The sequence below is a fragment of the Anomaloglossus baeobatrachus genome, chromosome 5, assembly GCF_048569485.1.
Source record: "Anomaloglossus baeobatrachus isolate aAnoBae1 chromosome 5, aAnoBae1.hap1, whole genome shotgun sequence".
In the NCBI taxonomy this organism is placed as follows: Eukaryota; Metazoa; Chordata; class Amphibia; order Anura; family Aromobatidae; genus Anomaloglossus; species Anomaloglossus baeobatrachus.
Window position 1 is genome coordinate 306,899,045 of NC_134357.1, and position 16,078 is coordinate 306,915,122.

The 16,078-nt window shown below is 53.1% G+C and overlaps 1 protein-coding gene across 2 annotated transcripts in view; it reads right to left on the reverse strand.

The window, feature by feature from the left end:
• The window catches only part of ENGASE (endo-beta-N-acetylglucosaminidase), a 127,958-nt gene that overhangs the window by 69,643 nt on the left and 42,237 nt on the right, over nt 1–16,078 (reverse strand). The gene's annotated exons all lie outside the window — the stretch shown is intronic.

Consider the following 16,078-nt stretch of genomic DNA (forward strand, 5'->3'; position numbering starts at 1 on the left):
TCGCCTACCTCCATGGACGCGATGACGGACCGGAGTGACTCCATTCGAAACGGCCGAGGCCTCACCGCCCTGTTTAGAAGCTTTAGGTCGAGGACGGGACGGACAGAGCCGTCCTTTTTGGGGACCACCAAAAGGTTGGAATAGAACCCCTTGAAACGCTCTGCGGGAGGGACTGGTACCACGACTCCGCCTCGGAGGAGGGAGTCTATGGAGTGAAAGAACGCGCGAGCCCGCGCGGGAGACTCGGGAGGGCGAGATAGGAAAAAACGTCTCGGTGGCTTTGCTTCGAATTCTATTTTGTAGCCTGATGTGATGATCTCTCTGACCCAAGCATCGGCGGTCAGGGGGATCCACACATGCTGAAAACGAGACAGACGCCCTCCCACAAGTCTGGCGCTGTTGCGCGCCGACCGCGAGTCACTTGGAGGAACGTCGGCGGTAACCAGAAGAGGACCTCGTGGACTGGCGGGGGCGTGAACGTCAGGCAGGATTGGTCTTGAATGACGGGGTCTTCCTGTCTCTCGGAGGAGAGCGGCTTTTCCGCGGCTGGGGATTGGAGTTGAAGCTGCGAAAGGGCCGGAAACGAGCGGTGGGGCGCCGATTCTGGAAGCGCTTGGGGCGCAATTGGGGGAGAGATGTACTCTTTCCTCCCGTTGCATCGGAGATCAACTGGTCCAGCCTATCTCCGAAGAGACGCTCCCCTAGGAAGGGCAGGGAAGTTAGTGACTTCTTAGAGGCCGCATCCGCGTTCCAGGACCGGAGCCAAAGGGCTCGACGGATGGCCACATTGTTGCTGGCGGCCTGGGTCGCGCAACTTGCAGACGCCAGGGCTGCATTGAGCAAGTACTCACCCGCGAGGGAAATCTGCGAGGCGATGGGAACCAGGTCCGGATTGGCAGGAATGGCGCGGAGACCGCAGCGTAGCGTGTCCGCCCAGGACATCAGGGCCTTCGCAACCCAAACCGAGGCAAAGGCCGGAGAGAGGGATGTGCCCGCTGCCTCGAAGGCGGAACGGGCCAACCTGTCAATAGTACGGTCCGTAGGGTCCTTAAGAGACGTACCGTTAGTGAGTGGAAGGACTGTGTGAGAAGACAGGCGGGAGATTGGGGGGGGGGTCGACCACAGGGGAGCCTGCCCAATCCTTTCGCAGACCCTCAGGAAAGGGATAATGCAAATCGATGGACTTACCGCTGGTAAATACCCTGTCCGGCTGTTGCCTGTGGCTGCGCAGTAACTCAGCGAATTCTGGATGTCCGCTGAATGTGTTCTGGGCCCGCTTCACCCGCTTAAACGAGACCTGGGTGCTCTGGGAGGAGACGGGGTCCACCTGTACCTTCAAGGTCTGGTTTACTGCTTCTATCAGGCTATTCACCATGCGCCGAATACCAGCCGCCTGCTCTGAGTCCTGCAGGGGTGCCACATCGGAATCATCATCGGAGCAGTCAGAAGCCTCCCTGGAGGACTGACGGTCTGGACCTGGGGATGAAGGTGAAACCTGGGAAGAGTCTGAGGACGAGACCTGGCGGGTCCGTTTCTGAGCAGCAGAGGAGGACCCTGCAACGGGGCTCACCTGCTCCGGAGGCGATTACGCCGGGTCTGCGGGGATCTGGGCGAGCGACGGCAGCAGGCGCAGAGCTTGCGCGATGGTCCGAGAAGCCTCAGAGAGGGAATCTACAGACTGGGACAGGGACGCTAGCCAGTCGGGGGGGGGGGCGGGACGCAGGGTCCTGCAGCATATGGCGCTGTGGCGTCTGCGGTATCAGAAGCGTCGGCCGCGGAGTCCTGCGGAGGCTGCGCGTCTGTAGAACAGACGGAGCATAGTGGGGCGTCCTGACCCTGGGAAAATTTGGACTTGCAGGAGGAGCATGCAAAAAATAGTGCAAAGGGGGCCTGCTTGGATTGGGTGGGCTTAGCCTTAGGCATGGTGAAAACAGGTACTCTCCCTTGTGGCTGCTAGGAAGGAGACAGGAGAGGGTTAACTCGTCCCTAAACTCAGAGAATGCTACCTAGTGAGGGCTACTCCTTAGGAGCAGAGCTTACCAGGTCCTGCGTGCTGCCCACCAGTCCAGAAGGGGAAGTCCAGGAGAGCTGGCCAGAAGAGTCAGAACGCCGGCGCGCTGCAGCCTCAGGGGACCAGAGGCAGGCAAAAATGGCGAGGGGACGCTGGAGGAGGCTGGGGGAGGAGCAGGATTCCGGCGCGAAAAACCGGAGGATTCACAGCCCCCACCATCAGCCAGGAGGCAGAGCAGTGGGAGGATACAGAGGGAGACGACCGGCGGCCAATAGCGCTGCAGGGGGGCGTGGCTAGGACGCAGGAGCGACTAGGCCGAGACCGGGGACTAAATTTATGGAGAGGGCCGGGGAAAAGTGCAGGAAGGTCGGTCCTACCTGCAATCGGCAGCGCCGGCCCAGCGATGGATGCGGTGCAGGCAGGGCTCCCTGGCCCTGCCTGTGTACAGCGCTGCTCGTCCAGGAAGGCTCCGGGGGAGAGCGTGCTGAGGCAGGGTAGTGGACATGATGATGGGGGTAGCAGCCCCCTATCAGGAGAAGGCAGCGTGACAGGGCCCCATCTATTACACACGCTGCGGAGGTTCCATCCCTGCTGTACTCCCCTGTACGCCCTTTGGGGTGATACCGCAGGGCGAATGAGGGGTGCCCACAAAACAACCTGCCCACACGCGCACCCCCGGGAGTGGTACCACGGGGACGGACGGGGGAGAGGGCCCGAAGTCTCAAGCCCCTGCGACCCTGGAGAGAGGTACCCACAGGGCTGCGGAGGATGAGTGAAGCGAATACCTGCAGAGAAAAAGACGACAGGTATGAGAGTGATGAGCGGCGCCGAAATAAAAGAAAAAAGCGCAAAAACATACATGGCTGAGGGGGGCCGAGACGGCCCACATCAGCCTCCTACGACACTAAGCTAAAACTGATCTGAGCCCGCCTCCGGCTCGGGGTGTATGCTGCTAGGGAGGAGCTAACTTTTTTATGTTTACTTAGTGTCAGCCTCCTAGTGACAGCAGCATAATCCATGGTCCTGTGTCCCCCAATGAAACGATAGAGAAGAAGGGAATTTTGTTTACTTACCGTAAATTCCTTTTCTTCTAGCTCCAATTGGGAGACCCAGACAATTGGGGTGTATAGCTTCTGCCTCCGGAGGCCACACAAAGTATTACACTTAAAAGTGTAAACCCCTCCCCTCTGCCTATACACCCCCCCGTGCATCACGGGCTCCTCAGTTTTGGTGCAAAAGCAGGAAGGAGGAAACTTATAAATTGGTCTAAGGTAAATTCAATCCGAAGGATGTTCGGAGAACTGAAACCATGAACCAAAAGAACAATTCAACATGAACAACATGTGTACACAAAGAACAACAGCCCGAAGGGAACAGGGGCGGTGCTGGGTCTCCCAATAGGAGCTAGAAGAAAAGGAATTTACGGTAAGTAAACAAAATTCCCTTCTTCTTTGTCGCTCCATTGGGAGACCCAGACAATTGGGACGTCCAAAAGCAGTCCCTGGGTGGGTAAAAGAATACCTCGTTAAAAGAGCCGTAAAACGGCCCCATTCCTACAGGTGGGCAACCGCCGCCTGAAGGACTCGCCTACCTAGGCTGGCATCTGCCGAAGCGTAGGTATGCACCTGATAGTGTTTTGTGAAAGTGTGCAGACTCGACCAGGTAGCCACCTGACACACCTGCAGAGCCGTAGCCTGGTGCTGCAGAGCCCAGGACGCACCCACGGCTCTGGTAGAATGGGCTTTCAGCCCTGAAGGAACCTGAAGCCCAGAAGAGCGATAGGCTTCAAGAATTGGTTCCTTGATCCATCGGGCCAAGGTTGACTTGGAAGCCTGCGACCCTTTACGCTGGCCAGCGACAAGGACAAAGAGCGCATCCGAGCGGCGCAGGGGCGCCGTGCGGGAAATGTAGAGCCGGAGTGCTCTCACTAGATCTAACAAGTGCAAATCCTTTTCACATTGGTGAACTGGATGAGGGCAAAAAGAAGGTAAAGAGATATCCTGATTGAGATGAAAAGGGGATACCACCTTAGGGAGAAACTCCGGAACCGGACGCAGAACCACCTTGTCCTGGTGAAACACCAGGAAGGGGGCTTTGCATGACAGCGCTGCTAGCTCAGACACTCTCCGAAGTGATGTGACTGCCACTAGGAAGACCACCTTCTGCGAAAGGCGTGAAAGAGAAATATCTCTCATTGGCTCGAAAGGTGGTTTCTGAAGAGCCGTTAGCACCCTGTTCATATCCCAGGGTTCTAGCGGACGCTTGTAAGGAGGGACTATGTGACAAACCCCCTGCAGGAACGTGCGTACCTGCGGAAGCCTGGCTAGACGCTTTTGAAAAAACACAGAGAGCGCCGAGACTTGTCCCTTAAGAGCCGAGCGACAAACCCTTTTCCATTCCGGATTGAAGGAAGGACAGAAAAGTGGGTAAGGCAAATGGCCAGGGAGTAAAACTCTGATCAGAGCACCAGGATAAGAAGATCCTCCACGTCCTGTGGTAGATCTTGGCGGACGTTGGTTTCCTGGCCTGTCTCATAGTGGCAATGACCTCTTGAGATAACCCTGAAGACACTAGGATCCAGGACTCAATGGCCACACAGTCAGGTTGAGGGCCGCAGAATTCAGATGGAAAAATGGCCCTTGAGACAGCAAGTCTGGTCGGTCTGGTAGTGCCCACGGTTGACCCACCGTGAGATGCCACAGATCCGGGTACCACGACCTCCTCGGCCAGTCTGGGGCGATGAGGATGGCGTGGCGGCAGTCGGACCTGATCTTGCGTAACACTCTGGGCAGCAGTGCCAGAGGAGGAAATACATAAGGCAGTCGAAACTGCGACCAATCCTGAACTAATGCGTCTGCCGCCAGAGCTCTGTGATCTTGAGACCGTGCCATGAATGCCGGGACCTTGTTGTTGTGCCGGGACGCCATGAGGTCGACGTCCGGCTTCCCCCAGCGGCAACAGATCTCTTGAAACACGTCCGGGTAAAGAGACCATTCCCCTGCGTCCATGCCCTGACGACTGAGAAAGTCTGCTTCCCAGTTTTCTACGCCCGGGATGTGAACTGCGGAGATGGTGGAGGCTGTGGCTTCCACCCACAGCAGAATCCGCCGAACTTCCGGGAAGGCTTGCCGACTGCGTGTGCCGCCTTGGTGGTTGATGTATGCCACCGCCGTGGCGTTGTCCGACTGAATTCGGATCTGCCTGCCCTCCAGCCACGGCTGGAACACCTTTAGGGCTAGATACACTGCCCTTATCTCCAGAACATTGATCTGGAGGGAGGACTCTGGCTGAGTCCAGGTACCCTGAGCCCTGTGGTGGAGGAAGACCGCTCCCCACCCTGACAGACTCGCGTCCGTCGTGACCACAGCCCAGGATGGGGGCAGGAATGATTTCCCCTTCGACAAGGAAGTGGGAAGAAGCCACCACTGAAGGGAGGCCTTGGTCGCCCGAGAAATGGAGACGTTCCTGTCGAGGGACGTCGACTTCCTGTCCCACTTGCGGAGAATGTCCCATTGAAGTGGACGCAGATGAAACTGCGCAAATGGAACTGCCTCCATTGCTGCCACCATCTTCCCTAGGAAGTGCATGAGGCGCCTCAAGGGGTGCGACTGGTCTCGAAGGAGAGATTGCACCCCTGTCCGTAGTGAACGCTGTTTGTCCAGCGGAAGTTTCACTATCGCTGAGAGAGTATGAAACTCCATCCCGAGATATGTCAGCGATTGAGTCGGTGTCAATGTTGACTTTGGGAAATTGATGATCCACCCGAATCTCTGGAGAGTTTCCAGAGCAATGTTCAGGCTGTGTTGGCATGCCACCCGAGAGGGGGCCTTGACAAGAAGATCGTCTAAGTAAGGGATCACCGAGTGTCCCTGAGAGTGTAGGACTGCTACCACTGTTGCCATGACCTTGGTGAATACCCGTGGGGCTGTCGCCAGGCCGAAAGGCAGTGCCACGAACTGAAGATGTTCGTCCCCAATGGCGAAACGCCGGAAGCGCTGATGCTCTGGTGCAATCGGCACGTGGAGATAAGCATCCCTGATGTCGATTGATGCTAGGAAGTCTCCATGGGACATCGAGGCGATGACGGAGCGGAGGGATTCCATCCGGAACCGCCTGGTTTTCACGTGTCTGTTGAGCAGTTTGAGGTCCAGAACGGGACGGAAAGATCCGTCCTTTTTTGGTACCACAAACAAGTTGGAGTAAAAACCGTGACCCCGTTGCTGAAGGGGAACCGGGATCACCACTCCTTCTGCCTTCAGAGTGCTCACCGCCTGAAGAAGAGCATCGGCTCGCTCGGGGGGCGGAGATGTTCTGAAGAAACGAGTCGGAGGACGAGAGCTGAACTCTATCCTGTAACCGTGAGACAGAATGTCTCTCACCCATCGGTCTTGGACATGTGGCAACCAGGCGTCGCAAAAGCGGGAGAGCCTGCCACCGACCGAGGATGCGGTTTGGGGAGGCCGAAAGTCATGAGGAGGCCGCTTTAGGAGCGGTTCCTCCGGTGGTCTTTTTAGGACGTGACTTAGACCGCCATGAATCAGAGTTCCTCTGACCTTTCTGTGGCCTGTTGGACGAGGAGAATTGAGACCTGGCTGAGGGCCGAAAGGACCGAAACCTCGACTGTACCTTCCGTTGTTGAGGTCCATTTGGTTTGGACTGGGGTAAGGACGAGTCCTTTCCCTTGGATTGTTTAATGATTTCATCCAATCGCTCGCCAAACAGGCGGTCGCCAGAAAATGGCAAACCGGTTAAGAACTTTTTGGAAGCAGAGTCTGCCTTCCATTCACGTAGCCACATGGCCCTGCGGACTGCCACTGAATTGGCGGATGCTACCGCCGTACGGCTCGCAGAGTCCAGGACAGCATTCATGGCGTAGGACGCAAACGCCGACGCCTGAGAGGTTAAGGACACAACCTGCGGAGTAGAGGCACGTGTGACTGCATTAATCTCAGACTGACAAGCTGAGATAGCTTGGAGTGCCCAGACGGCTGTGAATGCCGGAGCAAAGGACGCGCCTATACCTTCATAGATGGATTTCATCCAGAGCTCTATCTGCCTGTCAGTGGCATCCTTGAGAGATGCACCATCTTCCACGGCAACTATGGATCTAGCCGCCAGTCTAGAGACTGGAGGATCCACCTTGGGACACTGAGCCCAACCCTTGACTACGTCAGGGGGGAAGGGGTAACGTGTGTCATTAAGGCGCTTAGTAAAGCGCTTATCCGGAAAAGCTCGGTGTTTCTCGACTGTATCCCTGAAGTCGGAGTGATCAAGAAACGCACTCCGTGTACGTTTGGGAAACCTAAAGCGGAATTTCTCCTGCTGAGAAACTGGTTCCTCAATCGGAAGAGCTGGAGGAGAAAGTTCTAACACCTGATTGATGGACGCTATAAGGTCGTTTACTATGGCGTCCCCCTCAGGTGTATCAAGGTTGAGAGCCGTGTCAGGATCAGAGTCCTGATCTGCCACATCCGCTTCATCCTCTAGAGAGTCCTCATGCTGAGACCCTGAACAGTGAGATGAAGTCGAGGGAAGCTCCCAGCGAGCCCGCTTAGCCGGTCTGGGACTGCGGTCCGTGTCGGAGTCCTCGCCGTGGGACCTATGAGTCGCCCCAGGAGCACTTTGCTGCTCCAACCGAGGGGGGCCTGGGGGCAATGATTGAACAGTGCCCGGGGCCTGTGTTACCGGTCTGGACTGCAAAGCTTCTAGTATCTTAGCAGACCATCTATCCATAGACTCATAAAGTTTGTCAGCAAATACTGCAAACTCTGTCCCTGTCACCTGGACAGTGGCAGCAGGTGGTTCTACCTGGGCCGAGGGTCCCACCAGTGGCTGAGGCTCCTGCTGAGTGAGTGTCACCGGGGCCGAGCATTGCACACAATGAGGGTAGGTGGAACCTGCAGGTAGCATAGCCGCACATGAGGTACAGGATGCAAAGTAAGCCTGTGCCTTGGCACCCTTGCTTTTTGCGGACGACATGCTGTTGTCTCCTCAGAGCAATCAGTGAGGGTATATAGCCAAGAGCAATAGTGCGATCGTACAGAGTAAATGTATACAATATAAGCATATAAATATACAATTCGGCACCCAGGGGGGCCAACACCTTAACAGGTGCGGCTTACCGACCGCCTTAAGCGGTTGTGTGACCACCAGATTCCCTGCCTGGGTCTCCCAGAGCTGTTGGAGCTCGTCTCTGAAGTTCTCCAGCGTCAGAAGTGCTGATAGGAATGGCTGCCAGCGTTCTGAGAGGAGGAGGGAGCCGTGGGCGTGCCTCAGAAAGTGCGGGAATCTGGTGCCCCACGGTGCTCAGTGAGGGGGGAGGAGGATACTAAGTATGCTCCAGCCCTCAGCGCTGACGTCCAGTGCAGCGTCCCGCCCTTACCCCTGACTGGCAGGCTTGGGGGCGGGAGTATGCGGTACTAGGCCGCAAAAGCCGGGGACTAAAGTTATAAGCGCGGCCGGCAAACAAGCGCGGTCAGCGCGGTAGTCCCGGTGCACCAACACACCCAGCAGCTGCTGCAGCGTCCATTACACAGGCGCTCTATGCGCCGTCCCCAAGGGGACACAGAGTACCTCAGAGGAGCAGGGCCTTGTCCCTGACGATACCCGGTCTCCTGTCCAGCAGATTCCCCCAGGGGCTGCGGAGGGAGCACGGTCCCAGAGCCTGGTGACCGGTTAGGATCCCACTTCACCCAGAGCCCCTAAGGGATGGGGAAGGAAAACAGCATGTGGGCTCCAGCCTCTGTACCCGCAATGGGTACCTCAACCTTAACAGCACCGCCGACCAGAGTGGGGTGAGAAGGGAGCATGCCGGGGGCCCTGTTAGGGGCCCTCTTTTCTTCCATCCGATAAAGTCAGCAGCTGCTGCTGACTAAATTGTGGAGCTTGCGTGCATGTGTGCCTCCTTCGCACAAAGCATAAAAACTGAGGAGCCCGTGATGCACGGGGGGGGGGTGTATAGGCAGAGGGGAGGGGTTTACACTTTTAAGTGTAATACTTTGTGTGGCCTCCGGAGGCAGAAGCTATACACCCCAATTGTCTGGGTCTCCCAATGGAGCGACAAAGAAACAATGCTGTGCTTATTTTTTTTTTTTTTTTAAACTCGTTTTATTGAAGGTTAAGTAAGACATTACATTACAGGATAAGTCAGCAATTTGTACTTTACAAGTATACACATATACTGTTTGATAAGCAGAGTAATAAAGCAACAACAATTAAATCCACAACTATTACATTCAATCTGGCCTTAGCACATTAATCATTGCAGAGGAGTCAGATCATGAAACATATCCATTCTGGGGCGAAAGCCCACCTCAATAAGAGAAGCGCAACCCAGATTACAGCGGTCTCGTAGTATCCCCGATACATTATATCATAAGCCACATATTTCTCCTTTCCACCCATCAGAATACCATTAGTTACTATCACGTCAGTACCGACTGTAGACTATCAGTTAGGGAGCCGGGTGATCCTCCGGTCAAGGGCGAGTCCATCCATCTACCCCATATTTTGTCAAATTTATGTAATGATCCCCTTATCTTATAAACATAGTGTTCTGACGGAATTATAGCATTTACCAACGCAATCCATGAGGCTCTAGTTGGAGGGTGGATGCCCATCCAGTTTAGTATAATGCCCTTCCGGGCCAAAAATAATACCTTTTTTATTAGCAAGTTTTCATTTTGGGACCAGGAGCGTACGTCCACCACCCCAAACAGACACAGAATTGGGCACAGAGCAACTCCTTTCTGAAGTATGGTGGATAGAATCGTTACAACCTCGCTCCAATAGGAGAGAATGACCCGGCAATCCCATATCATGTGCCAGAAATCAGCACCGTCTCTCCCGCATCTTGGACAACCCACCCCCACCAGATTATTCGCCTTTTTCATCTTGTTCAATCTTTGAGGAGTCATATAACTTTGGTGTATTATGTATAACTGAATCAGTCTATTATTGACTGCCGGAGAGACTAGCGTGTGGGATTCGACAATGTCGTCCCACACTACATCATCAATTTCAGGGATCCTGGCACTCCACCTCTCTCGGACAGAAAGAGGACTGGTCATGGCCTTGGCCCGAATAAGGGAGGAGTACAGTTTGGAAATGAGGCCTCCAGGGCCCTGTGATCTGATAATTCCAATGACTGGAAAGGAAGAGAATCTAATCCCACGACCAGAGAACTGAGCCCGAAAGGCGTGCCTAATCTGGAGATACTGAAACCCATGAGATTCCGGCAAATCAAATTCTGCACGCAGCTGCGCAAAGGGACGGAGATCACCATCCCGGACCAGTGATCCCAAGGAGACTATTCCTCGATTCCTCCATTTGCCAAACCCCGGCAGCCCACAAAAGTGTGGAAGGTCCAGGTTACCCCATATTGGTGTCTCAGTTGGCATATCATGGAAACCAAAAATGGTTTTAGCCTCCTTCCAGACCCTGGCCCCCAGTTTGTGTATTGGGAGGACCCGACCCTCAGGAGCCCTCTTGTGGTCCGTCAACAATGGCCATAGGAGATCCATACCTGTGAACTCTGCCAGAAGACCCTCCGGAGAACCCCTCACCCCAGGAAGTGTCCATTGTCCCAAATATTTCAATTGTCCGGCCAGATAGTATAAGTACAGATCAGGAAGGGCCATACCCCCCATGTCCTTGGGTCTCTGTAATTTGGCCAACTGGACCCTTGATCTGGAAGGACCCCAGACAAAGGTGATAATCAGAGATTCCAGGGACCGAAAGAAAGAGCGGGGAATCTGCACGAATACATGTTGGGTTATGTAAAGACACTTTGGTTGCACTATCATTTTAAGGAGATTAATCCTTCCCGCCACTGAGAGCGGGAGTTGGCTCCATCTATTAAATTTCTCCCCGAGGTGTGATAATAAGGGGGCAATGTTTCTTGCTATCATCTCCGAAGGGCTTCCCGTCAATATAATCCCCAGGTATTTAAAATGATCCACCACTGGAACCCTACATATGTGGGTATTCATCATTTCCTCCCTGTCCCGGGACAGGAAGAGAAGGTACGATTTTGACCAATTTATTGACAGGCCCGAGAACTCCCCGAATCGGTCGATTAACTCTACGGCTCTAGGAATGGAGGAATCCGGATCCGAAGCAAACAATAACAGGTCGTCTGCATACAGAGACAAACGTTCATCTCCCTTACGATGTCTCACTCCCTGGTAGATTGGGTCGGTCCGAATGCGCACTGCCAACGGTTCCATGGCAAGGGCGAACAGAAGGGGGGATAGAGGACATCCCTGCCTGGTTCCCCTTTCCAAATGGAAGGTTTCCGATACTCCGCCTCCCACCTGAATGTTAGCCGTTGGGGCTTTATATATAATCTCAATCCATCTAATAAAATCATTGCCGAAACCAAATGCCCGCAGCACCTCCAGCAGGTATGGCCATTCTATAGAGTCAAAGGCCTTGGCCGCATCCAAGGAGACCAAAGCCCAATCCTCCTCTAACTTGGTGCCCATCTGTAGAATCACCTGTGCCCTCCTCAGATTATCCGAAGTACTTCTACCCGGAATGAATCCAGACTGGTCCTCATGTATTATGGAGGAGATCACTTTATTGAGTCTAGTTGCTAAAATTTTGGTAAGAATTTTGTAATCAGAGTTCAACAGAGAGATCGGTCTGTATGAGCCACAATCCAGTGGATCCTTATCTGGTTTCAATAGTAGCACGATGGTTGCCTCATAGAAGGAATCAGGCAACCGTCCCCTGCGGAACGAAGCCTCAGCCGTCTCCAAGAGAGCCGGAACCAGCTCCACCCTATACTTGTCGAATATCTCAATCGGGAGTCCGTCTGGGCCAGACGCCTTACCCCTATTGAGGGCTCCCATCGCCTCCACCATCTCTTCCATGCTAATGGGCTCATCCAAGGCCGACCTCTGGGCCAAAGTCAATCTGGGAAGCTCCAGATCCCGCAAGTATTCAGTGATCTCCTCCCCTGACACAGCCAGCCTGGACTCATATAGGTTCCTATAGAAGTCCAGAAACACCTTCAGGATGCCAGTGACGGAGGTGATTGATTCGCCACCGGAGTCTCTGATCTTAAGGACCGCAGGTGAGCTAGTGGATTGGCGCACCGGGAACGCTAGTAAACTACTAGATTGGTTCCCCTGCTCAAAATATCTCTGGTTCATGAAGAAGACATGCCTCTTAGCCTTATCCTGCAGGAACAAAAGATATTTCCTCCCAGCCTGTAGCCACTGGGATCTGTTTCCTTCAGAAGGGTCTGAGGTAAATCTGTGTTCAAGCATTCTATTTTGAGTGGCCAATTCCTCCTCCTCCTCTCTGGCCGCCTGTTTCTTGACATAAGAGATAGAGGAGTGACAGCAACCCCTCAAATACGCCTTAAGCGCGTCCCAGTAGGCCGAGTGATTCTCTTCCACGGAGTTAGTCTCGGTGTATGCCCTGAGCTGATCAGGAATCCTATCATTGGTGCCAAAGAGTGACAGCCACCAAGGGTTAATCTTCCGTGACACTTTACGAGATTTACAACCCTCCCACTTAATGCTGACAAATACCGGAGAGTGGTCTGATACTGATCTGGGTAGATGACACACCGATTGTATATGGGCACAGACTCTTTCATTTCCACAGATGTAATCAATTCTAGACAATGAGTTTTTCCCTGGGGTATAACATGTGTATTCTCTCAGTACTGGGTTAAAAAACCGCCACATGTCACTCCACCCCACCTCCTGTAGGAATGCACTCAGTCTAGTTTGCATCGTAGGGGAGATCGGGACCTGTCGGGTGTTGAATCTATCCAGCCCTATGTTACTAATCAAATTGAAGTCCCCCATGCAGAGCACCAAGGCTTGTGGGAATTGTGAGGCAAACTTAGCCGCTTCATACAAAATTGAGATTCCCATCGCAGGGGGGATGTATATGGCCAAGATCACTATCATGATCCCATCGATGTGAGCCTGGATAAACACATACCTCCCATCATTATCCTTTATAATCTTACCCGGGTCCCACCGCAATGCTTTATGGACTAGTACCGATACTCCCCTCGAATATGAGGAATGAACAGAGTGAGCTGACCATTGAACCCAAGGCTTCTGAAGCACTCTCGTGGTTTCCAACAACAAATGGGTCTCTTGTAGACATACAATCTGAGCTTTAGATTTTTTGATATGTGCAAATACTGCCGCCCGTTTCCTGGATGTGCCCAGCCCCCTAACATTCCATGTCATCAAACTTAAAGCCATTGAAATGTATCTCGTACTGAATTAATAGGGAAATGTCAAAAACTTAACCCACAGTAGAACTTGGGCAAACGTACCCTTAAATACAAACTATCGGTTGCAAACACACAGCCGAAAGAACTGATCCAGTAGTGTGACCAGGAGAGGGTGTCCCTAGTAACGACCAGGGTGAACCAACGTGGCTAGATGGTGTACTTGGTACGGGGGTGTCCTCGAAACAAGGACTTAAGCTTCTCCTGCAGTCCAACGTATTAAATTATCCTGCAACATAACCTTTAATCATACGTAGGTAAGAGAACCCAGAGTAAGTAGGCGTAAAAATATAGAAAAAGAGAAAGAGAAGAGAGAAGAGAAAGGAGAGAAGGGGAAAAAAAAAAAAAAAAGGGGGGGGTAAGGAAGAGAGAAAGGGGCAAGGAAGAGAAGAAAGAGGAAAGAAATTAAGATGGGCGGAAGAAGAGAGAATGTGAGGAGGAGGGAAAATAGAAATATAAGAAGAAGAGAGGTAACGGAGGGCATACTGGGTGGAAACTGAAGAAGAGAGATGAAGGTTGAAGAGGGAAGTTGGAGAAAATAGCAAAGAAGACTTAGAGGTAGATAGGAATAGAAAAGCAAGGATGGGTATGAGGCTGAGATAAAGGGGCCGAGGGATTAGACAAGTAAGTGAGACTGAGAGGGGGGAAGAAGAGATAGGAATGTAAAGGAAATGGAAGGAGAATTTGCAGGCAATCCCAAATTATAAGTGACTATCATGTATGGTGACCCCAAAAAACCTTAATATAGCTTTAAAGACAAAATTCAGCATCCCGAACTTAAGTGCGTTGCCAAACACTGCAAACCCGGAGTAAAGTCCCCTTTTGGATCGCAAGATGCAGGATAATTCAAGATCGCATGAAAGTGATCATGGCCCCGCAGCAGCGTTCTGGCACATGTCCCGCCTGAAGACAGTTCAAGCCGGTCCCACCAGCGACGAGTATTCCAGAACTCAAACAGGGCTTAGTAATAATCGCAGTGAGCTCAGGTCCCGACACACTCAGAGGCACCATCTCCAGCTGCCCAGCCTTGAGGGGGAGGCCAACCTGGAGACCGGCACAATGGAAGGCCAATAATAAACACATCCAGTAACTCACATGCTTCCGGGGGTCGCAAGCGCACCATCGCATCCTGATGGAATCGTCAATTTCTCCATAAACTGGAACCAAAGGAGTTGGACGCGGACGCAACTGCGATCCCGAACAGCGCTCCACTCGCACGGTAGGAGAGATGGAGGAACCAAAGATATATCGCGCCTTCAGTATCGAGGGACGCCGAATATCAGCATAGGATGATCCGAAAACTATCGCAACAGCGATTCCAGGCGTCCCAGGAAAAGGAATCGTATCACCAACCTCAATCCAAAGGAGATGAAATAAACAATCAGAGCCACGATGCCATCACAACAGCGATCCTCCCGGCGTCGCTCATGGCTGTAACGCATCAGCGCTTCCTCTTCAGTGTATTGATCCAGTCATCCGCCTCCGCCGGAGATGTAAAGAACAAGGATCGCTCTTGATGAACCACTCTGAGACGAGCCGGGAAGATCATGGAATAAGCAATATGTTGATCTCTAAGGCGTTTTTTCACCTGAATGAAGGATGCCCTCGTTTTCTGAAGAGACGCAGAGAAGTCAGGAAAAATCAGTATGGGAGCATTATTATGTAGGATCGGGCCTTTGCGTCGCGCCGCACCAAGGATCGCATCTCTATCCCTGCTGCTCAACAGTCGGGCCAGGAGAGGTCTAGGCTGCGCTCCCGGGGGAGGAGGTCTGGCCGGTACCCGGTGGGCTCGTTCTATAGCGAATGCCGCTGACAGCGTCGCATCAGGGAAAGTTTCAGAAAGCCATGTTTCCATGAACTTACATGGGTCGCTCCCTTCTGCTCTCTCCGGCATCCCCAGAATTCTTAAATTATTGCGACGCAGGCGGTTTTCCAGATCGTCAGCCCTTTGCGCCCAGTTATTTGCCGCGCTCTCCAAAGAGGACAATCTGCCCGGCGTCGCTCTTGCGTCGTCTTCCAGCGTGGAGATCCGCTGCTCCGTCTCCTTTACCCGCTCTCTCAGATTTTGCAGGTCCAGCCGGAGGAGTCCCACATCAATCTTAACCTCCTCGATTTTGCCCGTCAGCGACACTTTTGAATCCTGGATCGCCGCAAGTAACTGCGAAGTAACTTGCTGCAGGGTTAACTCCTGCGGCTCCTTGGATCCGGCCTCCATGCTCTCCTCCTCCTCCGCCTCACTGGATTCCCGCTCCGACTGCTTGCCGACGCCATCTTGCTGGGAGTCCCGAGCAAACTTCTTCAGCTTTTCAGCCGCCGCTGCGCTGCGACCTCTGCTCATGGTACCGATCAGAATGCTCACCGCACCACAGGGAATCCGGAGGTGTATTTAGGCACCAATTTCGGCAGGATTAATAGTATTCATCAGCGTTGGACTGCGGAGCTGCTCTCAGATGCGACCGCTCATGCTGCCTGCTGGCCACGCCCCCCTGCTGTGCTTATTTTTAACGTAGCTTTATTCATTATCGAGTTATGGACACGTTTGTGACATGGAACGACAGTAACCCACCAAAGGATGTTTTCAAAGTGCTGCCCATTGTGTTGAATTGAAAACGCGATTCTCTTCTCCTACTCTTGACACACCAAGAGCAATACGGCAGATCCGGGATCCAGGATGTGGGGCACCTGAAACAACAGATACAGGAGGCCTGTGGTAGCATTTCTTCTGCGGTATTGCTCTGTGTGTCAAGAGTGGAAGAAGAGAATCGCGTTGACAATCCAACACAATGGGCAGCACTTTGAGCACA